Source organism: Setaria italica, unplaced genomic scaffold (genome assembly GCF_000263155.2).
Source record: "Setaria italica strain Yugu1 unplaced genomic scaffold, Setaria_italica_v2.0 scaffold_20, whole genome shotgun sequence".
Taxonomy (NCBI): Eukaryota; Viridiplantae; Streptophyta; class Magnoliopsida; order Poales; family Poaceae; genus Setaria; species Setaria italica.
In genome coordinates, this window is record NW_014576742.1 from 1 (window position 1) to 10,479 (window position 10,479).

At 50.6% G+C, this 10,479-nt stretch overlaps 1 pseudogene; it reads left to right on the plus strand.

Moving 5' to 3' along the window:
- Positions 1-4: 4 nt before the first annotated feature.
- On the plus strand, positions 5-2,073 carry LOC101768149 (annotated as a pseudogene).
- The last annotated feature ends 8,406 nt before the right edge of the window (positions 2,074-10,479 follow it).

Here is a 10,479-nt window from a genome sequence, read left to right on the forward strand (position 1 = left end):
ACTGTCCGACGGGATCCCCAGAAGCGTTGCTAAGCTAAGCCAGCTGACGGAAATGGACCTGAGCAGGAATCAGCTCACCGGAGGCATACCGGTAGAGCTCGGCGCCATGCCGGTGTTAAGTGTCCTTAACCTGTCGTCGAACAAGCTCTCCGGCAACGTGCCGCAGGCGCTTGCGAAGCCGACACTCACCGCCCTAACCTGTCCTCGAACCATCAGACCGGCCAGGTCCCGGCCGGGTTCGCCACCGCGGTCTACGACACCAGCTTCCTCAACAACCCCGGCCTCTGCACCGCCGCTTGGGGACCTGGCTACCTCACGGGCGTACGCTCCTGCGCCGGTGGATCACAAGACGGCGGTTCCTCCGGAGGCGTGTCGCACGCCCTGCGCAGGGGAACCTCGCCGTGGCGTTCGCCTTCTTCGTCGTCCGCGACATCAAGAAACGGCGGCGCGTCGCGGAGCAAGACAACTGGAAGATCACGCCTTTCGTCAAAGATCTGGGATTCGGTGAGGCACCCATACTCCGGGGGCTGACGGAGGAGAACCTCGTCGGGCGCGGGGGATCGGGGCGCGTGTACCGCGTCGCCTACACCAACCGGCTTAACGGCCGAGCCGGCGCGGTGGCCGTAAAGCAAATACGGACCGCCGGGAAGCTCGACCAGAAGCTGGAACGCGAATTCGCGTCAGAGGCTGGCATCATCGGCAACCTCCGGCACAACAACATCGTCAAGCTCTTGTGTTGCCGCTCCAGCGCCGAGTCCAAGCTCCTCGTGTACGACTATGGACAACGGCATCCTGGACAGGTGGCTCCACGGCGACGCCCTCGTCGCCGGCGGGCGCCCCATGGCGAGGGCGCGGTCCGCGCGGCGCGAGCCGCTGGACTGGCCGGCGAGGCTCAGGGTGGCCGTCGACGCCGCGCAGGGGCTGTGCTACATGCACCACGAGTACGAGCCGCCCATCGTCCACCGCGACGTCAAGACGAGCAACATCCTGCTGGACTCGGAGTTCCGGGCCAAGATCGCCGACTTCGGGCTGGCCACAGGATGCTGCTGCAGGCCGGGGCGCCGGAAACGATGTCCGCCGTCGCTGGCTCGTTCGGCTACATGGCTCCTGGTAAGGATTCAAACTTGCTGCTTTCAGTGAATTTCTGTCCCATTTCTACAAATGCCACGTGTTCTCGTGTTGCCGGACCTTAGATTGGGCCTTTTGATGCTTATCTGCAGAGTGTGCTTACACCAAGAAGGTGAACGAGAAGGTAGACAGCTTCGGTGTAATTCTCCTGGAGCTCACCACCGGAAAGGAGGCCAACAACGGCGGCGAGCACGGCTGCCTGGCGGACTGGGCACGGCGCCACTACCAATCAGGAGGGAGCATCGCCGACGCCACAGACAAGAGCATCAGATACGACGGGTACTCTGACGAGATCCAGGTTGTCTTCAGGCTCGGCGTGCTCTGCACCGCCGATATGCCGTCGTCGCGGCCAACATGAACGACGTGCTGCAGATCTTGGTCAAGTGCAGCGAGCAGACGTACCACAAGGGCAAGACGGAGCGTGGCCTCTTGTATGAGGTGGCTCTTCTACCCAAACGCGGCATTCGCCGGAAACAGCTTTCAAACGGCTCGGGGATCGACATCGAAGAGAAGATGACAGCATTGTCTGAAGAAAGGAACTGACCACTGCATATGCCAGTAAGCAGCTTGTGACATCGTCAGTGAACTGCTTGCTATAGTGATACTTCACATTTTAGCAGAGTACAGCGGAGAATTATGCCTCTAATCTTTTTTTTTCTGAGGAGCTAAGTATCTTTATATTAAAAAGAGAATATAAATAGAAAAAATCAGTCCATTGGAAGCAACCACTCTAGCTCACCTAGGAGAATAGAGAGATTGCATAAATAAGCGAAGAAAAAACCGTCACCAGACCTTGACCCTGCACGGCTGGACTAGGGACATGCATAGTATAGAGCAGGGCTTGTGGTTAGCCAAACCGTTCTGTGTATTGATACTGCAAATCTGTATTAAATCACACACACATTATACGTTCCGACAGAAGAACTAGCAAACATTACGATTATACTCCCTCCGTTCTTAAATATATAACGCTATTGACTTTTTTATTTGTTTGACTATTCATCTTTTCTACAAATATTTTTGCAAATAGATAAACCTACGAGTTAAATTTAAAGTACATTCCACAATAGTCATAATGATACACATTTTACTTTAGTTAACTAACTCATTCAATAGATATTGATGGTCAAAGTTGAAGTAAAAAGCCAACAGCGTCATATATTTAAGAATGGAGGGAGTAATTTATTTCTGAAATAAAGGCAGGAGATGGAGCTCTGCTTATCCATTCAGAAATTAGTACGATTGAATGATTTTGTCTCCTTCCAGTTTAAAACACAGAATATTACACGGATAGGCACTGATTGTTATCCGGAAGAAAATGAATTTTTATATTTCAAAAGAAAAGGCCCAATTTGCACCCTCTAGCTAGCACGATAATCCAATTTTCAGCTAAACTGACCATGGGCCGGCCCAAAGGCACAGGAATTTGGCCCGGTCTAGGCATGGCAGCCGTCGTGCCCGTGCTAGCCCGACCCACACCATGGGCCGTGCTTGGGCCGTTGCCTCAGCCCACGTACTGGTCCGGCACGGCCTGCCCATTTGGCCCGTCGGGATTAAGTGGGCGGCCCATCCTATTAAGGCCCACTCGACCGCATATAAAACCCCCCACCCCCAAACGGCCAAATCCTACCTTCCTCCTCGTGTCCCGCGCCCTTCGCCGCCGTCACCTCCCCCGCGCCCTTCGCCGCCTCTCGCGCCCGCCGGCCGCTCGCGCCCTCCGCCGCTTCCCCCCGCCGCCTCCCTCACGCCCTCCGCCGCATCCTCCCACCGCCTTCCTCGTGCCCTCTGCCACCTCCCGCGCCCGCTGGCCTCTCGCTCCCCTGCCACCTCCCCCGCGGCCCTCTGCCGCCTCCTACACCCGCCGGTCCCTTGCCGCAACTGGGGAAGATGGTGGCCTGCACGGCGGCGCGCGCAAACGTCCTGTCGTCCCTCGGCGGTGGGAGTTGCGGCACGAGTGGGCGCCTGGGCAGATCCGGGAAAGGTCTATGGGCGCCCTGACGACGAGGTGGTCGAAGTCATCGGGGCTATCGGACTCGACGACGATAGGCGCTACGGGCGTATGAGCAGAGGAAGGGTGAATTCTGTGCCGCAGGCTGGCACGAGCACGCTGAGGCCGTTATGGCCCGCCAGGCCAGCGTGCCGGCACGGCCCACCTAAGAAGGCTGCGGGTCATGCCTGGACCGCTCCTTCGGCACATGGGCCGGCACGGCCTGGCACTATTACCGTGCAAGCCTAACCGTGCCGGGCCTAACCGTGCCAGGCCAAATCGTGCTCGTGCCAGGCCGGGTTGGGCTACCCATTTGGCCATCTATACATCCAACGGTTGAAACCAGATAAATTTTATCCTTTAGCTGGTTTCAAAGATGTTTTTTTTGTTTTATTAGACATTTAAAAAAAATCTGATTTAATCTAAAAATCCATAACTAATTAATTTTAAATCATAAAAGTATGAAACTATTACCCATCATCTTTTTCTAGAATGTTACCTTTTATGTTGGTTTTTTTGAGTTATTTGCATATTATTGTCCCCATCTCTAGTGTTTTATTGCTTGTAGTCAAACCTGCTATTTTTTTATTGTTGTTTTGCATTGTATGATTATTGGATGCTATGCGATACAAAGATAATTGTTCAACAACCATATGCATCATGAAGAAATTTCCGGATACGATTGATATTAGTACATTATTAACTTCCCATCAAGAAATATCAATGAAGTGTTTTATATGAATATTTTTAATGCACCTTGAGTTTTTGGATAACCTTTTTCATAAAAGTTAATTAGATGTATTCTTAACTAAATAAGCCATTTGGTAAATTTTCAAAAATGTTTATTGAGGTAACAGAAAATTTATTTATTTATTCTGGAAAAAGTTTTTTTAACGAAGTTAGCAAGGAAAGCACCTACCTATTTTTTATTTGTTATTTTAGACCCGTTTAATTCGCTCCCACGAGAAGTTGAATATAGACCTGCAAGATGTTACTCAGGTGCTCTAACCACTAGACTAGAGTCCCTTTCGCTTCTGAAAAAGGTTTTACAAAAATCTTTTCCCTATTATCTTTTGTTAAGTCTGGGATGTTGCCGCACGTGGGAAAGAAAGAACGGGAAACATAGACCGAGACCGCTGCTGCGCCGCCACCATGCTTTGCCGTCGGAGGGTTAGGGTTCGGGGTTTCGGGTTATGGGTCATCGATGGCGCGGCTATCTCCGATGTGGCTGGGATATATGGGAGGTTGACGGTGGCTAGGTAGCAGGCGGTGGTGGCGGGTTGTGTGCGGGATGGCGGGACACCACCAGTTCCGATCTGTGGAAGACAATAGGTGGCCTCTAGAGGCAGCGGGGGAATCTTGGTGAGCTTCCCGCGCGGGGCTGGGTTAGGGCGGCGAAGGATGGTGGCGGTGGATGTGGCAGCGCGAGCCGCCGAAGATGATGGAGGATGGCGGCGCGGGCGCGAGCAAAGGAGGATAGTGCGATGGTGATCGAGGGTTGCGACCGGCGACGCCGGATGCAGTGGCGAGAGTCGTCGGAGCTAGAGGAGGAGGGCGGCGCGGGGGCATGGGCGTGCGCGCTCCTGGGCTGCCATCACTGAAGGTGACATTGGTGATTTTTGTCACCTTCTGTGATATATAGATATAGACATGCTCTAGATAGAGGACTCCTTGGAGAGACCCCGAGAATGGAGATGGGCATTTGGAGGTCTTCCAAAATAAGGAATCTAGAGGACTTGCTAGAATGCATTTTTTTTGACTTGGGCCATTGGAGTTGTTCTAAGCCAACAACTATTAGCATCCTTTTAGATAACTCTGTTAATCTGAAATACAACAGTTTCCTACTTTATGTATAATGAGTGTCATTGCGTCACTACGTGCGAGGTCTACTTTATGGCGGATCTGAAGGTGTGTTTGGTTGGGATGTGGCTTTTGGAAAAGCTATTGTGAGCTGTGGGCTGTGAAAAAGTAGCGGGGAGAAAGCAGCTGTGGGAAAAGCTGAAGACCGTTTGGTTAGAGCAGCTACGAAACTGTAGGTTGTGTAAGAAATACCTGTAATGCCCCTAAAGGTCTGTGGGTGTGTTTACATGCAAATTGCTCATAACAAAATAATGTGTTCACTAATTCACATGTAAATGACTATTTTAGAAAGGAAAAAAAATAAATTTTATATGTTCTTCATCCATCTAAGTGATTGGTCCACATAAATAGAACAATATCCATCAAAAGGTTTATACAATGATGTCATCTCTCAACATTACTGTCCTCCTCTCGCACTAACCAAAGCATCAACTATCCTAGCATGAATGATATTCATGGTATCCTCATTCTCCATATCGTCACTCTCATCTCCTTGTGTTTGTCTCGTGCCACTTGTATATTGTACCAAGTACTCCTACAAAACCGAGTTAGTAAGGTACATAATAATACAAGTATTGCTAACTTGATGAAGGAATCATGTATACCTTTAGGAGGCACGAGAAATATGTCTCAAAGCATTATCAAGAAAATTGAAAGAAAAGATGATGAACAAAGGAGGGTCAATTCTTGTTGCTCTTTGGACTAGAGGATTGATGATGATCATTGCAGTCCTAACACAATTCTCTTGTTGCAGAACAGAGTAGCAACTTCTAAGTAGCATATGATTCTTACATCTTCCAGGCGAGGTGGCTAGTGTGTTGGATGAAGTTGAGGTCCCTTGGCAACCTGGCAAACGCCTCCGTCATGTCTGCAGGCAAAATTTCCAAAAAAAACAAGAAGATTTCAACACCAACAACAAAGCAAGCATGTAATCACCTGATTAATCAATCAGCAAACAATTCACAACTAGCAATCTGTAGAAATTAGCACGCCATTACCGTCCTGGGTGATGAGCGGGTAGTCGGATGCGTTGAGGTTGATGAACCATTCCCAGCGGCGGTGAAGGCGGAGCAGCAGCGCGACGGCGTGCAGCGTGGTGGTGAGCATGGTGGGGCCCCGGTAGGTGATGAGGTTGGGCCTGCCGACGATCCACACGTTGCCCGCGATCGCGTACACACCCCGCCTGGACATGAGCTCTGCCAGCCGGCAGTGCTCTTCCCCTGGACTGCAGGTAGTTGTTGGCCGGGTGGTACAGTGCCGCCAGCAGCCGCATCGTGCGGCCCACTTCCCCTGAGGATGCCGAGATAAGGTATGCGAACGAGATCGGGTACCGCGGCGCCTCGTCGGCGGCGCCGTCGAAGGTGGCCAGCGATGAGAGTGTCGACGTCGGTTTTTGACACGTGTCAGGGTCGACGTCAAGAGGAGAAGAAAGTGGCTGATGCGGTTAAACAAGAAGCTATGGCTAGAGAAATCGGTCAGTAAAGCTATAGTGTTTCAGCCAATTAGCTAATGAGATAGATGAAGACTGGCCAATTGGAAGCTAGAAAAGCTCGGCCGATATGGGCCTAAATGGGCCAAGGTGGTAACAAGATGAAGATAGGATTGGCCCATAGAGGATTGGATGGTGTTCGACTCCGATACGAGTTGTATCCATATGTAAATATTTGTTGCTTTGAATAAGAGATAGAATATTGAGTCATAGTTGGTTAGGAAACGAGTTGTAACAGGGTATAAATAGGTGCCCCGTGAGGCTGGCAAAAACATCAACAAACATCAATACAAATCTACTTTTTCATGCAACTTTACTTTCATGTTGGCGACTTTGCCAAACCCTTTTCTTTTCACGAGTTCGTGTGAGTTGGCAGGGCTGCATCAACGTGATCTCCGAGCAATTTGTAAGTTCCGCGTTTCGAGTAATATATAAGCTTTAACTTTGGGCGTATCGCTGTTGTTTTGTTTAGATTTATTCACTAGTTATCGATATTTGCTAGAATTATAGGTTTTATTCTCCGGTGGAAAGATTGTGCCTTTGCCTGTATTTCTCTTGCACTAAACTCAAGCGATACCTATTATCGGCGGAATGTGTGGTCGCATGTAAAGTTGATGTAGTCAAGTATATGTTATCACTGCCGATCTTGAAGGGAAGGATTGGAAAATGTATTCTGGCACTCTCAGAATTCGATCTCAGGTACGAATCGGCTAAGGTCGTCAAGGGTCAGGTAAGGCTGATTTCGTCACCCAACACTATGGATCAGAAATTACTGTCGTTGAGCCGGCTTCGTGGACTCTGTACTTCGATGGATATTCGTGTGGGATTGGATCAGGAATCGACATAATTCTTATATCACCTCGGGGGGCAAGTTATGAGTTCTCTCTGCCGATTGAGGCTTTCGCTACTAATAATCAAGCAGAAAATCGGGCTGTCTTAAAGGGCATCCAATTATTGAGGGAGGTCAAGGCTGACGTGGTAGAAATATTTGGGGATTCCATGATTATCGTGGATCAGTTGATTGCAAAGTGTGAGTGCAAGGATGATATTCTAAGGATTTATTATGAGGAATGCCTCCGGTTGCTCAAAGAATTCAAGACCGTAACTATTGAACATATCCCTAGGGATTACAACGAGGAAGCCAATAGACTTTCCCAGCACGCTTCTGGCTACCGGCCGATTCATGGCGCTTTGGCTCTAGAGCTGGCGGCCGACAACTGGAGGAAGGAGATCGCCGATTATTTAAAGGATCCATCCAAGAAAGTTGATCGGCGGATACGCTTCCAAGGCACAAAGTATGTGTTACTTGAAGATGAATTGTTTTATCGGACGATTGATGGAGTGTTTCTCAAGTGCCTTGGCGTTGAGGAAGCAAAGATTTTGATGGGTGAGATTCATGAAGGTCTATGTGGGACCCATCAATCGGCTTTCAAGATGAAGTCGATGATTAGAAACAATGGGTATTACTGGCTGACAGTACTTGAAGATTGTTTCAAATATTATAAAGGCTGTCAGGATTGTCAAAAATTTGGCAACGTGCAACGAGCCCCGGCCTCGGCTATGAACCCGATATTAAGCTGTGGCCATTTAGAGGCTGGGTAATTGATCTCATCGGTTAGATCTATCTGCCATCAAGCAAAGGGCATAAGTTCATATTGGTGGCGACTGACTACTTCACCAAGTGGGTTGAGGTGGTTCCTTTGAATGTTGTGATGTCGGCCAACATGATCGAATTCATGAAGGAGCACATCATTTATCGATTTGGTATTCCTCAGACCATGATGACTGATCAGGGGTCAATGTTTACCTCAGGGGAGTTTGAGGAGTTCACTGCCAGTATGGGATTAAGCTGTTGAATTCTTCTCCGTATTACGCTCAGACCAATGGTGTGACGACCCCGGTTAAATCTTTCGAGTTAATCTTAATACGAGCCCCAAAATTCCTCTGTCTTAGTTTTTCCCGAGCAGGAGTGCTCCAGTCCAGTTCCTGTTCCCGACCCGTGAAGACTCTAACTCACCCTGCCAGTTCCTTCTAAGTCTCAACAACAGTGTCCCTTTCAATCTTGAACAAAGGAAAGACCGAGACTGACGGATGGACTCGCAATCTTTTCCCCGGATCTCCCGAGGCAAACGCACTCGAGCGGCCTGCACCGCTTCAGAGCTCCCCCGCCACGTGGCTCAACTTCTCCAACGCCCACCGCTTCACCCAATCGCTGGCCGGGACAGGATGGATTCTCGCACCCTCCTCCCCAATCGCAGCGGAAGCCCCTCTGCAACCCTTTCTGCAGCGCCTCATCTCGCTCGTGCCCTCGCCGGCCGCGCCTTGGTGCTCCGACGCCGCTGTGGCAGAGCTTTGCCGCTTGCTGCATCCAAACTACCTCGCAGCTAGCGCTCATCATCATCTCACCGGATCCCCGGCTGCAAGGCCCGATGCCTTCCAACTTTTCCACCACCTCTACACAGTCGCGCTCGCCTATGCAGCCGCAGCCTGCCCGTCTTTTCACCGGTTGCAACCTCGCTTGTAGCACCGTTCTCCCTATCACACCCATCAGATCCGCCGCACGACGACGCCCGCCTCCGCCAAACCTCAACTACCGGCAAAACCGCGCCTGCGTCGCCTTGTCTCCCGTGCCCAATAGCCAAGGATCCTATCTCTGAAATCCTCTTCCGCCGCCCATCGACGCCCAGTCGCCGCCATGGCAGCGCACTCCATCCTTTTCTTCCGGTCTTCGTGCTACTCCAACTCCCTCTCTCTTCCGCGCAGCTATAAAAAGGAATGCCAGAGCCCTACTGGAGATCCCTTCGCCATCATTGCCTCGCCGCCTTGTTCCTGAGCGCCGCCACCTAAGTTCTTGAGGAACTCTCATCTTCGCTCAACACCCACCCCTCCCAATCCACCAAGCCGCCTGCTCCTCTACGCTGTGCTAGAGCTTCCTTGTTGCTCACAAGAAGCTCCGCCACCGCCGGAGCACCGCCGGACATAGCCGCCACCAAAGCCTTAGTGCTTAAGACCTTCCGCCCAAGTCTACTCCTTCCCGACCCCAAAGCTTCACCTATAAACCAAAGGTAAGCTGCCGACCCCTTACCGGTTCGCCCGACCCTACCTGTTTGCCTGACCCTACCTGTTCGCCCGACCCCTCTTTTCGTCTCGCCCGACCCTGTCTGTTAGCCGGCCCTTATCTGCTTTGCCCGAGGACTTGGCTGTACTCTTTTCCTTGACCCGAGGGTATCTGTGTAAGATTTCGGGGACTTCTCTGTAATAGCTTTGAGGACCCCAAACACATTAAGGCTTATGGGTCAGATCATAAGTTCTTCCAATTTGACCCTTGGTCTTGTTCTCTATCCACTGAAGCTTGAACCCCCACACTCTTTCCGTAGCTTTGCTACAAGTTTCTGGGATAAGACTTGCGAGTGTTGCTGTTGAAATAACCGTCTAGACACTAACTCCGGCATTGCATTCATGTAGAGTTTCATATTGCTGACGGCGTCTACGAACTACACCCGGTGCCAGAAGACGGAGCTGTAGCTGAGCTACCAGTTTCAGAAGCCGAAGTCGCACCAGCTGAAGACCCGCTACCCTCCCCTCCGCTTGAAGGCAAGCCCCGGAGCATGAACCCCAAAGTTTCCCAAACTTGCGCATGCCTTCTTTCTCATGTTTGTGCATTTAGGTATAGGAGTTGTTTGCAACCTTAGATGCATGGCATAGTTCCTTGATCTGAACACTAGTTGTTGGATCGAGTAGTTGCTATGCTTAAATAGGAAGCGGTAAAAGTCGAGTGATTTCCTGTCACTCGCGAATTATAGGAGTTGGTTGTTCTCCTTCTGTTACAACTATAAGGACGATGGAGGGGGCAAGGTTTTGGTTAACTCTTTTGCTGGTCGGCTGATCCCCCCGTCTGTCTATGGAATCTGTTAAGGCACGACAGTGGTGGTGTTCGTGATCAAGTGTTTGAAAGTACTAATCTCATACCTAGTATGGGATGGGGAAGCCTAGTACCTGATTGAACTAGGGCGTG